At 43.2% G+C, this 18,262-nt stretch overlaps 1 protein-coding gene across 2 annotated transcripts in view; it reads right to left on the reverse strand.

Moving 5' to 3' along the window:
- LOC128697990 (transient receptor potential cation channel subfamily A member 1 homolog) overlaps positions 1-18,262 on the reverse strand; it is a 79,504-nt gene that overhangs the window by 39,358 nt on the left and 21,884 nt on the right. The window contains exon 2 of one of the 2 annotated variants that reach the window (XM_070097638.1): positions 17,435-17,502. The exons of the other annotated variant lie outside the window; for it this stretch is intronic. The gene's annotated coding sequence lies outside the window, so the exon portion shown is untranslated. The remainder of the gene's footprint in view (positions 1-17,434; positions 17,503-18,262) is intronic. 2 annotated transcript variants of the gene reach the window in all.

Below are 18,262 nucleotides of genomic sequence, written 5' to 3' on the forward strand. Positions count from 1 at the left end.
ATTGTCAGTAATGAAAACCAGAGGTAACAGTGGTTAAAGTGTGAGTTACAGTGAATAAAAATGGTGAGTGACAGTGTGAGTGACTGAAGGACAGTGTCAGTTACTGTTTAAATCTGAATGATTGTGAGTAACATTAAAACTGGCGGTGAGTGGCATTGCGAGTGACTTAATGATAGCTCAAGAACTGTGGTGAGTAATAATGATGTGAGTAACAGTATGAGAGACAAGGCTGATAACTGTCTGAGTAATAGTGTGGATAACTTTGTGAGTGACAATGTAACTGTATAATAATAATAATAATAATAATAATAATAATAATAATAATAATAATAATAATAATAATAATAATAATAATAATAATAATAATAATAATAATAATAATAATAATAATAATAATAATAATAATAATAAATAATAGTAATAATAATAATAATAATAATAATAATAATAATAATAATAATAATAATAATAATAATAATAATAATAATAATAATAATAATAATAATAATATCTTCATTTATTACAAGTAAATGTACAAAGTATACAGTCCTAGCTGACATCAATGACATACTACTATACAGAAAGCAGCTTGTTATGCAGAGCATTTCGGGCAAATTAGGCGAGTTTTGTCCCAGGATGCGACCCACACCAGTCCACTAACACCCAGGTACCCATTTTACTGATGGGTGAACATAGACAACCAGTTTACGTGGAGTTTACCTGGAGAGAGTTCCGGGGCTCAACGCCCTCGCGGCCCGGTCTGTGACCAGGCCTCATGATGGATCAGGGCGTGATCAACAAGGCTGTTACTGCTGGCCGGACGCAATCCAACGTATGAACCACAGCCCGACTGGTCATGTACTGACTTTAGGTGCTTGTCCAGTGCCTGCTTGCAGACAGCCAGGGGTCTACTGATAATCCCCCTTATGTATGCTGGGAGGCAGTTGAACAGTCTTGGGCTCCTGACACTTACTGTATTGTCTCCTAACGTGCTAGTGACACCCCTGCTTTTCATTGGGTATATTGCATTGTCTGCCGAGTCTTTTGCTTTTGTAGGGAGTGATTTTCGTGTGCAAGTTTCGTACTAATCCCTCTAGGATTTTCCAAGTGTATATAATCATGCATTTCTCCCGCCTGCGTTCTAGGGAGTACAGGTTTAGGAACTTCAAGCGTTCCCAGTAATTGAGATGTTTTGTCTCAGGTATGCATGCCATGAAGGTTCTCTGTACATTTTCTAGGTAGGCAATTTCACCTACCTTGAAAGGTGCTGTTAGTGTGCAGCAATATTCCAGCCTAGATAGAACAGGCGACCTGAAGAGTGTCATCATGGGCTTGACATCCCTGGTTTTGAAGGTTTTCATTATCCATCATGTCATTTTTCTAGCAGATGCGATTGATACAATGTTATGGTCCTTGAAAGTGAGATCTTCCAACATGATCACTCCCAGGTCTTTGACGTTAGTTTTTCGCTCTATTGTGTGGTTGGGATTTGTTTTATACTCCGATGAAATTTTAATTTCCTCACGTTTACCATTTCGGAGTAATTGAAATTTCTCATCATTGAACTTCATAATGGTTTCTGCAGCCCATTTAAAGTTTTGGTTGATGTCCGCCTGGAGCCTTGCAGTGTCTGCAATGGAAGACACTGTTATGCAGATTCGGGTGTCATCTGTAAAGGAAGACACGGCACTGTGGCTTATATCCTTGTCTATGTCCGATATGAGGATGAGGAGCAAGATGGGAGCGAGTACTTTGCCTTGTGGAACAGAGCTTTTCACCGTAGCCGCCTCAGACTTTACTCCGTTGATAACTACTCTTTGTATTCTATTTGTCAAGAAATTATAGATCCATCTACCAACTTTTTCTGTTATTCCTTTATCACGCATTTTATGCGCTATCACATAATGGTCACACTTGTCGAAGGCTCCTGCAAAGTCTAAGTATATTATATCTGCATTCTGTTTGTCTTCTAGAGCATCCAGGATCTTGTCGTAGTGGTCCAGTAGTTGGGACAGACAGGAGCGACCTGCTCTAAACCCATGCTGCCCTCGGTTGTGTAACTGATGGGTATATAGATGGGTGGTGATCTTGCTTCTTAGGACCCTTTCAAAGATTTTTATGATATGGGATGTTAGCACTATCGGTCTGTAGTCCTTGCTATTGCTTTACTGCTCCCCTTCGTAGAGTGGGGCTATGTCTGTTGTTTTTAGTAACTGTGGGACGACCGAAGTGTCCATGCTCCCTCTCCACAAGATGTTAAAAGCACGTGATAGGGGCTTCTTGCAGTTCTGGAACACAGAGTTCCATGAGTCTGGGCCTGGGGCAGAGTGCATGGGCATGTCATTTATCGCTTGTTCGAAGTCATTTGGCATCAGGATAATGTCAAATTGGTTAGCGACTCGCTAAAAACTGAGTCATATTGGGACTTGAGTAGCTCACTCATTTCCTTGCTATCATCTGTGTAGGACCCATCTTGTTTAAGTAGGGGTCCAATACTGGATGTTGTTCTCGACTTTGATTTGGCATAAGAGAAGAAATACTTTGGGTTTCTTTCAATTTCAATTATGGCTTTTAGTTCTTCCTGTGATTATTGTCCCCTGTAGGATTCCTTAAGCTTTAGTTCAGTGTTAGGTATTTTTCTGACCAGTGTCTCCCTACGCATTGCAGATATATTGGCCTCTGTTAGCCGCTCTGTTATTCTTTGCCTTAGCCTGTAAAGGGAGCGCCTTTCTCTTTGTATTTCACATCTACTCCTCCTTTTTCTTAAAGGAATAAGCCTTGAGCATACATCGAGTTAATCTGTTTTAAGAATAGATTGGGGTCTGTGTTGCTTAGGCTATCTTCCCAGCTTATATCATTTAGGACTTGGTTACTGAAGTTGAATTTGGTGAAGGCTCCCTCGTGACTTATCACATTTTGTCGGTCTGGGGCTACGCGCATACATATCTAAACCTCGATTATGTTGTTATCTGAGTATATTGCTTTTGGCATAGTGACATTTTGTATCAGATCATCATTGTTAGTGAAGATGAGGTCCAGTGTCCAGTGTAAAGAAACACGCCCGATGTTTCTACCTTCGCCTGGAATCGAACCCGGACGCCTCAACATGTGAAGCGAGAGCTTTTGTCACCAGGCCACGGGGCAGCCTCTGCATGACTGAATGACAGTGTGACTCTGAATGATAGCGTGACTTTCAGTGACAGTGTGACTCGGAATAACAATGTGACACTGAAAGAGGTGTGAATGATAGTGTCAGGACCGGTAAGTGATAGTGTGAATGATAGTGTCAATAACTGTAAGTGATAGTGTGAATGATAGTGTCAGTAACTGTAAGTGATAGTGTCAGTAACTGTGAGCGATAGTGTGAATAACTCTTGAGTGATAGTGTGAATGATAGTGTCAGTAACTGTAAGTGATAGTGTGAATGACAGTGTCAGTAACTGTGAGTGATAGTGTGAATAACTCTTGAGTGAGTGTGAATGATAGTGTCAGTAACTGTAAGTGATAGTGTGAATGATAGTGTCAGTAACTGTGAGTGACAGTGTGAATAACTCTTGAGTGATAGTGTCAGTAAATATGAGTGATAGTGTCAGTAACTGTGAGTAATAATGTGAGTAACTCTGAGTGATAGTGTAAGTAAATATGAATGATAGTGTGAGTGATAGTGTTAGTAACTGGGAGCTATAGTGTGAGTGATAGTGACAGTAACTGTGAGCTATAGTATGAGTGATAGTGTCAGTAACTGTGAGTCATAGTGTGAGTGATAGTGTCAGTAACTGTGAGTCATAGTGTGAGTGGTGTGAGTGATAGTGTCAGTAACTGTGAGTGATAATGTCAGTAACTGTGAGTGATAGTGTCAGTAACTGTGAGTGATAGTGTCAGTAACTGTGAGTGATAGTGTCAGTAATTGTGAGTTATAGTATGAGTAATAGTGTCAGTTACTGTGAGTGATAGTGCTAGTAACTGTGAGTGATAGTGTCAGTAACTGTGAATGACAGTGTCAGTAACTGTGAGCTATAGTGTCAGTAACTGTGAGTGTTAATGTAAGTGATAGTGTCAGTAACTGTGAGTGATAATGTAAGTGATATTGTCAGTAACTGTGAGTGATAATGTGAGTGATAGTGTGAGTGATAGTATCAATAACTGTGAGTGACAGTGTGAGTGATAGTGTCAGTAACTGTGAGTGATAATGTAAGTGATATCGTCAGTAACTGTGAGTGATAATGTGAGTGATAGTGTGAGTGATAGTATCAATAACTGTGAGTGACAGTGTGAGTGATAATGTCAGTAAATGTGAGTGATAGTGTCAGTGACTGTGAGTGATAGTGTCAGTAATTGTGAGTGATAGTGTCAGTAACTGTGAGTGATAATGTCGGTAACTGTGAGTAATAGTGTCAGTAACTGTGAGTGATAGTGTCAGTAACTATGAGTGATAGTAACTGTGAGTGATAACGTAAGTGATAGTGTCAGTAACTGTGAGTGATGATGTGAGTGATAGTGTCAGTAACTGTGAGTGATAGCGTCAGTAACTGTGAGTGATAGTGTCATAACTGTGAGGGATACTGTCAGTAACTGTGAGTGATAGTGTCAGTAACTGTGAATGATAGTGTCAGTAACTGTAAGTGATAGTGTCAGTAACTGTGAGTGATAGTGTGAATAACTCTTGAGTGATAGTGTGAATGATAGTGTCAATAACTGTAAGTGATAGTGTGAATGATAGTGTCAGTAACTGTGAGTGATAGTGTGAATAACTCTTGAGTGATAGTGTGAATGATAGTGTCAGTAACTGTAAGTGATAGTGTGGATGATAGTGTCAGTAACTGTGAGTGACAGTGTGAATAACTCTTGAGTGATAGTGTCAGTAAATATGAGTGATAGTGTCAGTAACTGTGAGTAATAATGTGAGTAACTCTGAGTGAGAGTGTAAGTAAATATGAATGATAGTGTGAGTGATAGTGTTAGTAACTGGGAGCTATAGTGTGAGTGATAGTGACAGTAACTGTGAGCTATAGTATGAGTGATAGTGTCAGTAACTGTGAGTCATAGTGTGAGTGATAGTGTCAGTAACTGTGAGTCATAGTGTGAGTGATAGTGTCAGTAACTGTGAGTGATAATGTCAGTAACTGTGAGTGATAGTGTCAGTAACTTTGAGTGATAGTGTCAGTAACTGTGAGTCATAGTGTGAGTGATAGTGTCAGTAACTGTGAGTCATAGTGTGAGTGATAGTGTCAGTAACTGTGAGTGATAATGTCAGTAACTGTGAGTGATAGTGTCAGTAACTGTGAGTGATAGTGTCAGTAACTGTGAGTGATAGTGTCAGTAATTGTGAGTTATAGTATGAGTAATAGTGTCAGTTACTGTGAGTGATAGTGCTAGTAACTGTGAGTGATAGTGTCAGTAACTGTGAATGACAGTGTCAGTAACTGTGAGCTATAGTGTCAGTAACTGTGAGTGTTAATGTAAGTGATAGTGTCAGTAACTGTGAGTGATAATGTAAGTGATATTGTCAGTAACTGTGAGTGATAATGTGAGTGATAGTGTGAGTGATAGTATCAATAACTGTGAGTGACAGTGTGAGTGATAGTGTCAGTAAATGTGAGTGATAGTGTCAGTGACTGTGAGTGATAGTGTCAGTAATTGTGAGTGATAGTGTCAGTAACTGTGAGTGATAATGTCGGTAACTGTGAGTGATAGTGTTAGTAACTGTGAGTGATAGTGTCAGTAACTATGAGTGACAGTCAGTAACTGTGAGTGATAACGTAAGTGATAGTGTCAGTAACTGTGAGTGATAGCGTCAGTAACTGTGAGTGATAGTGTCATAACTGCGAGGGATACTGTCAGTAACTGTGAGTGATAGTGTCAGTAACTGTGAATGATAGTGTCAGTAACTGTGAGTGATAATGTGAGTGATAGTGTCAGTAACTGTGAGTGATAATGTGAGTGATAGTGACAGTAACTGTGAGTGATAGTGACAGTAACTGTGAGTGTTAGTGTCAGTAACTATGAGTGTTAGTGTCAGTAACTATGAGTTATAGTGTCAGTAACTGTGAGTGATAGTGTCAGTAACTGTGAATGATAGTGTCAGTAACTGTGAGTGATAATGTGAGTGATAGTGTCAGTAACTGTGAGTAAAAATGTAAGTGATAGTGTCAGTAACTGTGAGTGATAATGTGAGTGATAGTGACAGTTACTGTGAGTGATAATGTGAGTGATAGTGACAGTAACTGTGAGTGATAGTGTGAGTGATAGTGACAGTAACTGTGAGTGATAGTGTCAGTAACTGTGAGTGATAGTGTCAGTAACTGTGAGTTATAGTGTGAGTGATAGTGTCAGTAACTATGAGTGATAATGTTGGTAACTGTGAGTTATAGTGTGAGTGATAGTGTCAGTAACTGTGAGTGATAGTGTTAGTAACTGTGAGTGATAGTGTCAGTAACTGTGAGCTATAGTGTGAGTGATAGTGTCAGTATCTGTGAGCAATAGTGTGAGTGACAGTGTCAATAACTGTGAGTGATAGTGCGCGTGAGTGTCAGTAACTGTGAGTGATATTGTCAGTAAATGTGAGTGATAGTGTCAGTAACTCTGAGTGATAGTGTCAGTAACTCTGAGTTATAGTGTGAGTGATAGTGTCAGCAACTGTGAGTGATAGTGTTAGTAACTGTGAGTGATAGTGTCAGTAACTGTGAGCTATAGTGTGAGTGATAGTGTCAGCAACTGTGAGTGATAGTGTTAGTAACTGTGAGTGATAGTGTCAGTAACTGTGAGCTATAGTGTGAGTGATAGTGTCAGTATCTGTGAGGAATAGTGTGAGTGACAGTGTCAATAACTGTGAGTGATAGTGCGCGTGAGTGTCAGTAACTGTGAGTGATATTGTCAGTAAATGTGAGTGATAGTGTGAGTGATAGCGTCAGCAACTGTGAGTGATAGTGACAGTAATTGTGGGTGATATTGTGAATGATAGTGTCAATAACTATGAGTTATAGTGTGATAGTGTCAGTAACTTTGATAGTGCGAGTGACAGTGTCAGTAGCTGTCAGTGATAATGTGAGTGGTATTGTCAATAACTGTGAGTGATAGTGTCAGTAACTCTGAGTGATAATGACAGTAACTGTAAGTGATAGTGTCAGTAACTGTGAGTGTTAGTGTCAGTAACTATGAGTGTTAGTGTCAGTAGCTATGAGTTATAGTGTCAGTAACTGTGAGTGATAATGTGAGTGATAGTGTCAGTAACTGTGAGTAAAAATGTAAGTGATAGTGTCAGTAACTGTGAGTGATAATGTGAGTGATAGTGAGTTACTGTGAGTGATAATGTGAGTGATAGTGACAGTAACTGTGAATGATAGTTACAGTAACTGTGAGTGATAGTGCGAGTGATAGTGACAGTAACTGTGAGTGATAGTGTCAGTAACTGTGAGTGATAGTGTCAGTAACTGTGAGTTGGTATAGTGTGTGAGTGATAGTGTCAGTAACTGTGAGTAGTGTCAGTGATAGTGTCAGTAACTGTGAGTGATAATGTGAGTGATAGTGTCAGTACTGTGAGTATATGTGAGTGATAGTGAGTATCTGTGAGCAATAGTGTGAGTGTCAGTAACTGTGAGTGATATTGTCAGTAAATGTGAGTGATAGTGTGAGTGATAGTGTCAGTAACTCTGAGTGATAGTGTCAGTAACTCTGAGTTATAGTGTGAGTGATAGTGTCAGTAACTGTGATAGTGCGAGTGACAGTGTCAGTAGCTGTGAGTGATAATGTGAGTGATATTGTCAATAACTGTGAGTGATAGTGTCAGTAACTCTGAGTGATAGTGTGAGTGATAGTGTCAGTAACTGTGAGTGATAGTGTCAGTAACTGTGAGTGATAGTGTCAGTGATAGTGTCAGTAACTGTGAGTGATAGTGTCAATAACTGTGAGTGATAGTATCAGTAACTGTGAGTGATAGTGTGAATGATAGTGTCAGTAACTGTGAGTGATAATGTGAGTTGTGTCAATAACTGTGAGTGATAGTGTCAGTAACTGTGAGTGTAAGTAAGTAAGTAAGTAAGTAAGTAAGTAAGTAAGTAAGTAAGTAAGTTAATTAAGGTATTCACTAATACAGTTACATAGAATTATCATACATAGCAGCATATGTGTAGAGAACCTGGGATAACCCAAAAAAGTCAGACAGAGTGACTTATTTCCATTGGGGTCCTTTTACCTTATTATTATAATATAAATGTTATAATATTTTCTTATTATTCTATAATGAAGATAACATCTTATTATCATACTAAAAAGACTATCTACTACACGAGGGTCATTAAGACTATCTGCAATACGAGGGTGAGTGAGTGATAGTGTCAGTAACTGTGAGTGATAATGTGAGCTGTGTCAATAACTGTGAGTAATAGTGTCAGTAACTGTGAGTGACAGAGTGAGTGATAGTGTCAGTAACTGCGTAAGTGATGGTGATATTGATGGTAGCGACGCCAGGTTCTCGTTGTTGAGTCAGCTACACAGCCACACACAGGATACCGTCATCCCTCCGCTCTGTGGCCCACAGGATGGGTATGGGATGCATGATAAAGATCCAAAACAAACAACGTCTACTTTTGTTACTCAGAGATATATAATGTACGTATTTTGTTGTTTTTAGGACATTAAAGAAATACAAATTTAAGCATCTTGTTATTCAGCTGAGAAGCAACGCTAATGTAAATTCCACACACACACATACAGGGAGAGTGACCTAGTAGCGACCAGTGAAGAGGCGGGGCCAGGAGCTTGGACTCGATCCCTGCACCCTCAACTAGGTGAGTACAACTAGGTGAGTACACACACACACACACACACACACACAAAACTGGAGGACTAAGCAGGGATAGCAGGGAAGTCACTATAATGGATCAGGAAATACTTGTCTGGAAGACAGCAGCGTGTCATGGTACGTGGCGAGGTGTCAGAGTGGGCGCCTGTGACCAGCGGGGTCTCACAGGGGTCAGTCCTAGGACCAGTGCTGTTTCTGGTATTTGTGAACGACATGACGGAAGGAATAGACTCCGAAATGTCCCTGTTTGCAGATGACGTGAAGTTGATGAGAAGAATTCATTTGATCGAAGACCAGGCAGAACTACAAAGAGATCTGGACAGGCTGCAGACCTGGTCCAGCAATTGACTCCTGGAGTTCAACTCCACCAAGTGCAAAGTCATGAAGATTGGGGAAGGGCAAAGAAGACCGCAGACGGAGTACAGTCTAAGGGGCCCGAGACTACAAACCTCACTCAAGGAAAGAGATCTTGGGGTGAGTATAACACCAGGCACATCTCTTGAAGCGCACATCAACCAAATAACTACTGCAGCATATGGGCGCCTACCAAACCTCAGAACAGCATTAATAAGGAATCGTTCAGGACCCTGTACACCGTGTACGTTAGGCCCATATTGGAGTATGCGACACCAGTGTGGAACCCACACCTAGCCTAGCACGTAAAGAAACTAGAGAAAGTGCAAAAGTTTACAACAAGACTAGTCCCAGAGCTAAGGGGTATGTCCAACGAGGAGAGGTTAAAGGAAATCGACGTGACGACACTGGAGGACAGGAGAGATAGGGGGGACATGATAACGACATACAAAATACTGAGAGGAATTGACAAGGTGGACAAAGACAGAGATGGGATACAGCAGCAAGAGGACACAGTTGGAAGTTGAAGACACAGATGAATCACAGGGATGCTAGGAAGTATTTCTTCAGCCACAAAGTAGTCAGGAAGTGGAATAGTTTGGGAGGCGATGTAGTGGAGGCAGGATCCATACATAGCTTTAAGCAGAGGTATGATAAAGCTCACGGTTCAGGGAGAGTGGCCTAGTAGCGACCAGTGAAGAGGCGGGGCCATGAGCTAGGACTCGACCCCTGCAACCTCAACTAGGTGAGTACAACTAGGTGAGCGCGCGCACACACACACACACACACACACACACACACACACACACACACACACACACACACACACACACACACACACACACACACACACACACACACACACACACACACCAGTGCTATTTTTGATATATGCGAACGACATCATGGAAGGAATAGACTCTGAAGTGTCCCTATTCGCAGATGATGTGGTCCAGAAACTGGCTTCTCGAATTCAACCCTGCCAAATGCAAAGTCATGAAGATTGGGGAGGGGCAAAGAAGACCGCAGACAGAGTATAGGCTAGGTGGACAAAGACTACAGACCTCACTCAGGGAGAAAGACCTTGGGGTGACCATAACACCGAGCACGTCATCGGAGGCACACATCAACCAAATAACTGCTGCAGCATACGGTCGCCTGGCAAACCTGAGAATAGCGTTCCGATACCTTAATAAGGAATCGTTCAAGACACTGTACACTGCGTACGTTAGGCCCATACTGGAGTATGCAGCACCAGTCTGGAACCCACACCTGGTCAAGCACGTCAAGAAGTTAGAGAAATTTACAAAGGTTTGCAACAACGCTAGTCCCAGAGCTCAGGTGAATGTCGTATGAGGAAAGGTTGAGGGAAATCGGACTGACGACACTGGAGGACAGAAGGGTCAGGGGAGACATGATAACGACATACAAGATACTGCGGGGAATAGACAAGATGGACAGAGATAGGATGTTCCAAAGAGGGGACACAGAAACAAGGGGTCACAATTGGAAGCGGAAGACTCAGACGAGTCACAGGGACGTTAGGAAGTATTTCTTCAGTCACAGAGTCGTCAGGAAGTGGAATAGCCTACCAAGTGAAGTAGTGGAGGCTGGAACCATACATAGTTTTAAGAAGAGGTATGAGAAAGCTCAGGAAGCAGAGAGGGAGAGGACCTAGTAGCGATCAGTGAAGAGGCGGTGCCAGGAACTGAGTATCGACCCCTGCAACCAAAATTAGGTGAGTACACACAGGAGCTAAGACTCCACCCCTGCAACCACAAATAGGTGAGTACACAATGCGGAAACTGACCGCGCACACCCTCATTACTCTCTCCGTCCGTCCCTCTATCCCCACCCCCTAGTTCCCTCTCTGCCCATCTCTGCCCTTTTCTCCCTCTTTTTTTTTTTTTTTTTTTTACACAAGGTTTGACAAGGTTAAGGATCCCTAGCTTTATTGACAAGCTATTTACAGGTTAAGGATTCCTAACTTTATTGACAAGCTAAGATCTGTTACCTACATCAGTTCATTTGAAAGCATTTTTATTGTTATGAAACATACAAGTAGGGAACAGGATGAAGTTGGAGCCATCTGTGGGCCAGCATTTTCATTTGATCAACTGACGTTATCTCGTTGACATCATTATGTTGTACGAATGTGTTCCATACCCATCCTGGGTAAGCAGATGCGAGATACGGCGAAGTGCTGTAGGCTTCATGGCTGCCTTGTTTGCTAGATTTACATCATGGTTCTTCATGGTTAGTTTGGAGTCAAATTTCACCCCAAGGATATCAACTTCTTCTCCAGGTGCCAACACCCTCCCATTCATCCCTTTCTCTCTCTCCCTTTCTTTCTCCCTGTCCACCTTTCTCCCTCTTTACCTTTGTCTCTCTCCCTCTATCCATCACTCTCCCTCCCTCTCCTATATATATATATATATATATATATATATATATATATATATATATATATATATATATATATATATATATATATATATATATATATATATATATATATCTTTCTATCTTTCTCCCCCTCTCGTTCTCTCTAGCTCTTCCTCCTCACACACACCTTCCATTCTCTCCTTTTCCTCCTCCCCCTCCCCCTCCCCCCTGGCTTCCCCTCTCTTAGCTCTCATCATCCCTAGCCTTCTCCCTAGCCTTCTCCCTGTCATTCTCTCTCTCCCTCTGTCTCTCTCTCTCACACACAAGCCCCTTTCTGTGGTAAAAAAAAAATGGGTAACCCAAGAGGGCGGAGACCCAGGGGTCTCCAGGTCAAACCCAGGAGGGAGGAACCTGGGAGGAAAGACTGGGAGTTAGAGCTCAAAAAAAATGAAGGAAGAGTGGGGAAGGAAGCTAGCAGAGCTCAGCAGGGAAATGGAGAAGATAGCTGAAGAGAGCAGGAAGTGGGGACTACAAATCTTAGCAGCAGAAGATAAGATAAAGTGCTTAGAAGAGGAGCTAAAAAACCTGAAACAGGCTAAAGAGACAAATGACAGTACAGACATGACATCAGGAACTTCCATTCCAGTCACATTGAGGGGGCTGTAGGAATTCAGGAAAAGAAGAACACAGGAAGATCAAATGAGAAGCCTGAAGACAATGAAGGAGACAACAGTCAACTACAGTGGCAGGAAATAGCTGAGCAAGGAAGGCAGTCCACTGAGCATAGGGGCTGCAGCAAGGGCAGGGATTGAAGTCAGGAACGTTTTGATGGAAGGAACTAAAACACCTCAGAGAATGCAGAGAGAGACTCAGTGGGAGGAGGAGAGGGAGAGGTCAGTGTTTGACGATGGGCTCCAAGAAGTCGAAGGGGAAACCTATGATGAAAGAAACCAGGGAAAGAAGAAGGCAATCGTAGGTATCATGAAAGTAATAGGCGAGGGAGACATGACCCAGGTGGCAAATTTTCGGAGAATTGGGTGGTTTGCAAGGGGAAGGAAACGTCCTGTCAAAATAATCTTCAAGAGAGAATCAGCTCAAACCAGGGTCCTGCAGGAGAAAGCACGACTGAGGGACAAACCAGAGTACCGGAGAGTGTACCAAGATTGCGACAGAACACAGGAGGAAAGGACGTCACTGAGAGAGAGGGTACAAAGACGAAAGGAGGAATGGGATGCATTGATGAAGATGAGTAGAACCCAGACTCAGGTGGAAGGACAAATACACCCTACAGAGACATCCGCAGAAGGACTCCAGTCACAACAACCCCAACGCAACTGAACAATCACAACCAAAACCTGCACACTGTTCACTTTGCCCCCACTCTCCTCATCACAAACCCCACCCACTCCACAAACCCCCTTAGGCCCCCACTAGGGCTCCTGATCCCCCAACCCAAATATTCTCCCAGGTCCACTGAGATAGATAAGAAGTTGAAGGTGTGGTACACGAACGCAGATGGAATAGCAAACAAATATGAGGAGTGGCAAGAAAGAATCAACAGTCACCAGACATCATAGCAGTCACAGAAACGAAACTCACTAAGACAATAACAGATGCAGTCGTCCCACCGGGATATCGGCTCCTGAGGAAAGACAGAAGGAGCAGAGGGGGAGGAGGGGTTGCACTACTCATAAAAAACCGATGGAGTTTTGAGGAAATGGAAGGCATGAATGGGATTGGATAAAGGGACTACATGGTAGGTACATTTCAATCTGGGGAACATAAGGTAGTCACTGCAGTAATTTATAACTCACCACAGAACTGAAGGAGGCCAAGAGAGGAATATGAAGAGAACAACAGAGCGATGGTGGACACACTGGCTGAGGTGGTATGAAGAGCTCATTCATGCAGAGCAACGTTACTGGTTATGGGTGATTTCAACCACAGGGAGATTGATTGGGAAAACCTGGTGCCTCATGGGGATCCCAAAACACGGAGAGCCAAGATGATGGATGTGGTTCTGGAAAACCTCATGCATCAACACATCAGAGACACTACCAATGAGAGAGGGGAGGATGAACCAGCAAGACCGGACCTTGTGTTCACCCTGAGTAGTTCAGACATTGAGGACATCACATATGAGAGGCCCTTTGGAGCTAGTGATCACGTAGTCCTGAGTTTTGATTATATAGTAGAGTTACAAGTGGAGAGGGTAACAGGAGTCAAATGGGAAAAGTCAAACTATAAAAGGGGGGACTACACAGGTATGAGGAACTTCCTGCGGGAGGTTCAGTGGGACAGAGAACTGGTAAGAAAGTGTGTAAACGAAATGATGGAATATGAAACAACAAAATGCAAGGAGGCAGAGGAAAGGTTTGTTCCCAAGGGCAAGAGAAACAATGGGAAGACCAAAGCGAGTCCTTGGTTTACCCGAAGGTGCAGGGAGAGAAAAACTAAGTGCATTAGAGAATGCAAGATGTACAGAGGCAAAGAACCCAGGAAAACAAGGAGATCAGTCAAAGAGCCAGAAACGAATATGCACAGATAAGGAGACAGGCCCAGTACGAAAATGACATAGCATCGAAAGTCAAGTCTGACCCAAAACTGCTGTTTAGCCACATCAGGAGAAAGACAACAGTCAAAGACCAGGTGATCAGGCTGCGGAAAGTAGGTGGGGAACTCACAAGAAATGATCAAGAGGTATGCGAGGTGCTCAACACAAGATTTAAGGAAGTATTCATAGTGAAGACAGGAAGGACTCTGGGAAGACAGGACAGAGGGGGACACCAACAGGAAATACACCAACAAGTGCTGGATGACATACGCACAACTGAGGAGGAGGTGAAGAAGCTGCTAAGTGACCTTGATACCTCAAAGGCAATGGGACCGGACAACATCTCCCCGTGGGTCCTCAAAGAGAGAGCAGAAATACTGTGTGTATCATTAACCACAATCTTCAACACATACCTTGAAACTGGGCACCTGCCCGAGATATGGAAGACAGCAAATGTAGCCCCCATATTTAAAAAAAGAGACAGAAAAGAGGGACTTAATTACACACCAGTGTCACTGACGTGTATAGTATGCAAAGTCATGGAGAAGATTATCAGGAATGAGAGTGGTGGAGCACCTGGAAGGGAACAAGATTATAAACGACAACCAGCACGGATTCATGGATGGTAAATCCTGTATCACAAACCTTCTGGAGTTTTATGACAAAGTTACAGAAGTAAGACACGAGAGAGAGGGGTGGGTTGATTGCATTTTCTTGAACTGCAAGAAGGCCTTCGACACAGTTCCTCACAAGAGATTAGTGCAGAAACTAGAGGATCAGGCGTGTGTAACAGGAAAGACACTGCAGTGGATCAGGGAGGCAACAACGAGTAATGGTACATGATGAGGTATCACAGTGGGCACCTGTGACGAGTGGGGTGCCACAGGGGTCAGTCCTAGGACCAGTGCTATTTTTGGTATATGTGAATGACATGATGGAAGGGATAGACTCAGAGGTGTCCCTGTTTGCAGATGATGTGAAGTTAATGAGGAGAATTACATCAGACGAGGATTAGGCAGGACTTCAAAGAGACCTGGACGGGTTGGACAAGTGGTCCAGCAACTGGCTTCTCGAATTCAACCCTGCCAAGTGCAAAGTCATGAAGATCGGAGAAGGGCAAAGAAGACCGCAGACAGAGTATAGGCTAGGTGGCCAAAGACTGCAAACCTCACTCAAAGAGAAAGATCTTGGGGTGACAATAATACCGAGTACGTCTCCGGAGGCACACATAAACCAGATAACTGCTGCAGCATATGGGTGCCTGGCAAACCTGAGAATAGCGTTCCGACACCTTAGTAAGGAATCGTTCAAAGCACTGTACACTGTGTACGTCAGGCCCATACTGGAGTATGCAGCACCAGTTTGGAACTCGCATCTGGTCGAGCCGTCAAGAAATTAGAGAAAGTACAAATGTTTGCAACAAGGCTAGTTCCGGAGCTCAAGGGAATGTCCTACGAAGAAAGGTTGAGGGAAATCGGACAAGAAGGTCAGGGGAGACATGATAACGATATACAAAATACTGCGTGGAATAGATAAGGTGGATAGAGACAGGAAGTTCCAGAGTGGGGACACAGAAACAATAGGTCACAATTGGAAGCTGAAGACTCAGACGAGTCACAGGGATGTTAGGCAGTATTTCTTCAGCAATAGAGTAGTCATGAAGTGGAATAGCCTAGCAGGTGATGTAGTGGAGGCAGGAACCATACATAGCTTTAAGACGAGGTATGACAAAGCTCAGGAAGCAGAAAGGGAGAGGACCTAGTAGCGATCAGTGAAGAGGCGGGGCCAGGAGCAGAGTATCGACCCCTGCAACCACAATTAGGTGAGTACACACACACACACACACACACACACACACACACACACACACACACACACACACACACACACACACACACACACACACACACACACCACGCTCTGCTACGACATTTTTTTCCGGATATCAAATCCAGAGGGAAGACAGAGGGAGGAGAGGGGGAGGAGGAGTTGCACTGGTCATTAAAAACCAGTGGGTATTTGAGAAAATGGAAGGAATGGATGGCATGGGCGAAAGGGACTACTTAGTAGGAACAATCCAGTCTGTGGGCCATAAGGCGGTAATTGCAGTAATGTACAACCCACCACAGAACTGCAGGAGGCAAGGAGAAGAATAAGACGAGAGCAACAGAGCAATGGTCGACACACTAGCTGAGGTGGCCAGAAGAGCTCACATGGGGGTAGCAGTTACTAGTTATGCGTTATTTCAATCACAAGGAGATTGACTGGGAAAACCTGGAGCACCATGGGGGTCCCGAAACATGGAGAGCCAAGATGATGGATGTGGTGCTGGAAAACCTCATGCATCAACATGTTAGAGGCACTACCAGAGAGAGAGGTGAGGATGATCCAGCAAGACCTTGTATTCACGTTTTGTAGCTCGGACATCGAGGATACCAAGTATGAAAGGCCCCTAGGAGCTAGTGATCATGCGGTTCTGTGCTTTGACTACATAGCTGAGCTACAAGTGGAGAGAATAGCAGGAATAGGATGGGAAAACCAAACTACCAAAGGGAAGACTAATCAGGCATGAGGAACTTCCTGTAAGACGTTCAGCAGGAGAGAGAACTGACAGGAAAACCAGTACAAGAAATGATGGACTATATGACAACAAAATGCAAGGAGGCAGAGGAGAGGTTTGTTCCCAAGGGAAACAGAAATAATGGGAAGACCAGAAAGAGTCCATGGTTCACCCAAAGGTATTGGGAGGCAAAAACTAGGTGTACTAGAGAATGGAAAAGGTACAGAAGACAAAGAACTCAGGAAAATAAAGAGATTAGCCGCTGAGCCAGAAACGAATATGCACAGATAAGAAGGGAGGCTCAACGACAATATGAAAATGACATAGCATCGAAAGTCAAGTCTCACCCGAAGCTGTTGTATAACCATATCAGGAGGAAAACAACGGTCAAGGACCAGGTAATCAGACTGAGGAAGGATGATGGGGAGTTCACAAGAAATGACAGAGAGGTATGTGAGGAGCTCAACACGAGATTTAAAGAAGTATTTACAGTGGAAACCGGTAGGACTCCAGGAAATCAGAGCAGGGAGGTACACCAACAAGTGCTGGATGAGGTACACATAACCAAGGAGGAGGTGAAGAAGTTGCTATGTAAACTTGACAACTCAAAGGCGGTGGGACCAAACAACATCTTTCCGTGGGTCCTTAGAGATGCTGTGTGTGTCACTAATAAAGATCAACACTTCCATTGAAACTGGGCAGCTCCCTGGGGTATGGAAGATGGCAAATGTAGTCCCAATTTTTAAAAAAGGAGACAGACATGAGGCATTAAATTACAGACCTGTGTCACTAACGTGTATAGTATGCAAAGTCATGGAGAAGATCATCAGGAGGAGAGTGGTGGAGCACCTGGAAAGAAACAAGTGTATAATCAACAACCTGCACGGTTTCAGGGAAGGAAAATCCTGTGTCAAAAACCTACTGGAGTTTTATGACAAGGTGACAGAAGTAAGACAAGAGAGAGAGGGATGGATAGATTGCATTTTCATGGACTGCAAGAAGGCCTTCGACACAGTTCCTCACAAGAGGTTACTGCAAAAGCTAGAAGATCAGGCGCTCATAACAAGTAAGGCGGAAAAGGAAAAGCGGGGTTCCACAGGGGTCTGTCCTAGGACCTGTGCTGTTTTTGGTATATGTGAATGACATAACTGAATGGATAGACCCAGAAGTGTCCTTGTTCGCAGATGATGTGAAGATAATGAGGAGAATCAAATCGGTCGAGGATCAGGCAGGACTACAAAGAGACCTGGACAGGCTACAAGCCTGGTCCAGCAACTGGCTCGTTGAATTTAACCCTGCCAAATGCAAAGTCATGAAGATTGGGGAAGGGCAAAGAAGACTACTGACACAGTATAGTCTAGGTGGCCACACACTGTAAACTTCACTAAAGGAAAAAGATCTTGGGGTGAGTATAACACCGAGCACATCTCCTGAGCTGCAAATCAATCAGATAATTGCTGCAGCTCATGGGCGCCTGGCAAATCTAAGGATAGCATTCCGATACCTCAGTAAGGAATCGTTCAAGACTCTGTACACCATTTCGTCAGGCCCATACTGGAGTATGCAGCACCAGTTTGGAATCCACACCTGGTCAAGCACGCCAATGGTT

Source organism: Cherax quadricarinatus, chromosome 58 (assembly GCF_038502225.1).
Source record: "Cherax quadricarinatus isolate ZL_2023a chromosome 58, ASM3850222v1, whole genome shotgun sequence".
Classification (NCBI taxonomy): domain Eukaryota; kingdom Metazoa; phylum Arthropoda; class Malacostraca; order Decapoda; family Parastacidae; genus Cherax; species Cherax quadricarinatus.